Raw genomic sequence first — 3829 nt, 5'->3', positions numbered from 1 at the left:
TGGGTACATCTTCCCATCCAGGTCTAAGGGACATTTTTTTAAAAAAACTAATTCCATCACTACTCTGAAAATAGGCACAGACCCCATGAGTGGAACAAGAGACACTTAAAATGTCAGGTCCCATGTAAAGGTTACTCAGCAGGGACATATCTTACTCCAGCATGCCCCGCCTAGCTTGACAGGAGAATTGAAAAGGTTGCCAATGCCTGTTAGACAATCTTACTGGAAAGGTCCTTTTATCTCTTTTAGCCGAAGGATCACAGAAAGCTGAAGGTCTGGCTTTTCAATAGAAGATGAAGGTCCACTTCATCTTAAGTTTAAAACACAGCAGATCATAGTACCACAACAGGGACACGCAGATCTGTTGCAAGCCATTGTATTTCCCAGAGGGAATTTTCCGGGCATAATTGTTAGCAGGATCTTTGATAGGCTCACTTATACTGTCATGGAATATAAGTATCCCTTTGATACTAAAACTCTGGTCCTTTAATACTCAAGGATAGGAGTCTTAATACATGTAGTCAAAACAGTGGCATTCCAGAATATCCTGTTAGTGCTACAGGAAAAATTGGCTGAAATTTCTACAGTTACAGTGATGAGCCATCATGTTGATGGAAGTGAGCTTGGAAAATGTCCTCCAAAAGGACTCCATACCATCCATTTTCAGCATCCTTGCAGGAAAAGTGATTTCAGTGTTCCTGTGGATGTGACTGTTTTGCTGATGAGAGTGATGAAAGTGTCCATTCAGAAAAGTCAGTGGATTTATCAGGTTTATCCAACTCTAAGTCCTTAGGATCCACTGTCATTAGCTTGAGTAATGGCTGTAGTATCTGTAAGTGAAAAAGGTCTTTTGCATGAATAATCACTTCAGTGAACAAGCAAAGGTTAAGGGGAGATATCAGAGATTGCATTTCAGTGTGAGAGCTATCCTTAGCTTCTGCTCACTTCAACTAATACATATTAAAGAGAATTTTACAACTTCTATATGCTGCAAAAACTTGGTGTCATTGTCAAGCAAGATTTATGACTGGGAAATGGGAAAATTCTCTAAATAATTCTTTTTAAGAATTGTTAATCACAATGAATTCTTTGTCTTTAACCTCTTTAAAATTAATGATTTCACAAATCACAAGGACAAAAATAATTAGAAATTTAACTTAGAGACCAAATCTAAAGGAAAAGCGATGCCCACCTAGATCTTTGAAGTCTTAAATAGTTCTAAGAAACATTTCAGCATAACTAACATAAAGAAGTTGAGTATAGAATGGCAACATTTAAACAGGAGTATTTTTATGACAAATAGCACTGTTGTCATATGTCCTTATATTGAGTTTAGAAAGAAAACCCACTATATCAACTAGTCCATAGAAATGAAACATAGCCCATGAATATCACCTGTCTCATAACAGACCGCACTAAGGTAGATAAACACAGACTGGTTTCCATGTAAATGCTGACTTGCTACTGGCCCTAAATTGTTTTAAAATGTGTTCTATAGAGGAATATATGCACAAGGCTGATGTAAAGAAGCCTCATTATAGATTGGTTTAATAGTTCCAGTGAGTTCAGAATTATCCCATTCTTTGGATCCCACCCAAGAAATTTATAATAGCAGGAAGAGCAGATTCAGCCTACAATTAGAACACATCTGAAACACATCATTTAAATAAGAAGAGAGAAATGTCAAGGCCTTCTTCAGTGGGGTAAGATAGTGTTGCAACTGGCCGTTGAAATCCACAGCACCTCTGCTGTGAGAGAGCTTTCTACTCCTTGAAAGAACCACATCTCCAGACATTCACTGGATACATCCTGTGTTAGTGCCTTCACTTGTGCCTCCCTGTATGTGCGTGCGTGCACGAGCACACACACACACACACACACACACACACACACACACACACACACACACACACATAATTGAGTTCTTCAGTATTTTGAGTGCTTATACCTATTATATAATTTTTGTTAGAAAATTAAACTTTCATCTTACTGTCATTTTTTGGTCTGCCTCACATTCTTACTTTGGAGGCTGTATACCAATTTAATGTAAATATAAGTTTAGTATAACTCCAATATCATTTTATAATAGAGTTGATACAACATTACAAAAGTATTTAGCCAATAAGGCCTTTTTATAGTTAAAATAACCCCTAGCAAACAAGAGAAATACTGAGTCTGCAGAATAGGTCCGTTACAATTATGAACTATGTGCACAAAAGAGTACAAGAGTTCTTGTGCCAAAATGCTTGAAATCTTACACTGTTGTCTCAGTATGTCATTCAACTTTAAGGACTTTTGAAACATTAAAAAATAAAATAAGGGGCAGTGGGCGGGGCCTGCGCGGGCGGGCGCACTGCGGGCGGGCCAGTGAAGTCGGCGCCCTGACACGTGATCTGGAACCGGCTGTGTGGCTAGGTGACTCGGTCTGTCTGTCTGTCCGCGGGTGCCATCATGGCAGACGCGGCCAGTCAGGTGCTCCTGAGCTCCGGTCTCACCATCCTGTCCCAGCTGTTCATGTACGTGAAAGTGCTCATCCAGGTGGGATATGAGCCTCTTCCTCCAACAATAGGACGAAATATTTTTGGGCGACAAGTGTGTCAGCTTCCTGGCCTCTTTTGCTATGCCCAGCACATTGCAAGCATCGATGAGAAGCATGGCTTGTTCACAGGCTTAACTCCAAGACTGTGTTCAGGAATCCTTGGGACTGTGGTCCATGGTAAAGTCTTACAATATTACCAGGAGTGTGAGAAACCCGAGGAGTTTGGATCTGTAAATGTACAAAAGGAAGATTCGTCCTCCTTTGACCGAGTTGTCAAAGAGACAACTCGAGAGATGATTGCTCGCTCTGCTGCTACCCTCATTACACAATCCCTTCCACGTGATCACTCTGAGATCTATGGTACAGTTTATTGGCAGAGAGTCTAAGTACTGTGGACTGTGTGACTCCATTCTGACCATCTACCGGGAAGAAGGCATCATAGGATTTTTTGCGGGTCTAATTCCTCGCCTCCTAGGTGACATCATATCCTTGTGGCTCTGTAACTCACTGGTTTATCTCGTCAATACCTATGCACTGGACAGTGGGGTCTCTACCATGAATGAAATGAAAAGTTATTCCCAAGTTGTCACAGGATTCTTTGCCCTCCTTTGTGCTTGGGCTATCAACAACTGCGGGCTTGCTGGTGGGTCTCCTCCTTACTCCCCAATATATACTTCCTGGATAGATTGCTGGTCCATGCTACAAAAATCGGGAAATATGAGCCGAGGAAACAGCTTGTTTTTCCGGAAGGTCCCCTTTGGGAAGACTTACTGTTATGACCTGAGGATGTTAATTTGAAGATGTTGGGGCAGGGACAGTGACATTTCTATAGTCCCAATGCACAGAATTATGGGAGAGAATGTTGATTTCTATACAGTGTGGCGCGCTTTTTTAATAATCATTTAATCTTGGGAAAATGGAGGTGATTGGTGTCTGCCTTTTTTGTTCTTTTTCCTAGCACATCATTTACCACTGGTGTTCCCCCTTAATTATTAAAAATGGGACTTTTTTCCTCCAAATTCTTGTTTTAAACAGAAAATAGAAGTATTTTCCTAAAATACTACAAACAAGTTGTCATGTAGATTTGAGTCTCAGGTTAGGGCTTTGTCAAATGAAGAATAGAATCCCAGTAAGAAGGAAGTAGTTCTATAAAAGTTGATAAAATTAAGAAGGCACACGTGTGGGGGTTTATGAGTTACCTCGAGCAGGTAGATGCTAGACAGCAGCAGCTCCAGTCTACCTCCCCCCTGCTTCCGCGCAGCTGACCCATCTTACTGCTCAGCGCTGCTG

General features: G+C 41.0%; 1 pseudogene across 1 annotated transcript; it reads left to right on the top strand.

The window, feature by feature from the left end:
* The first annotated feature begins 2385 nt into the window (after positions 1 to 2385).
* On the top strand, positions 2386 to 3460 carry LOC311602867 (mitochondrial carrier homolog 2-like; annotated as a pseudogene). The gene has a single exon. The product of its transcript is annotated as a mitochondrial carrier homolog 2-like (transcript).
* The last annotated feature ends 369 nt before the right edge of the window (positions 3461 to 3829 follow it).

The sequence above is a fragment of the Acomys minous genome, assembly GCF_964271855.1.
Source record: "Acomys minous genome assembly, chromosome: 8".
NCBI lineage: Eukaryota > Metazoa > Chordata > Mammalia > Rodentia > Muridae > Acomys > Acomys minous.
The sequence above is the reverse complement of the archived record's forward strand: the minus strand, read 5'-3'. Positions and strand labels throughout refer to the sequence as shown.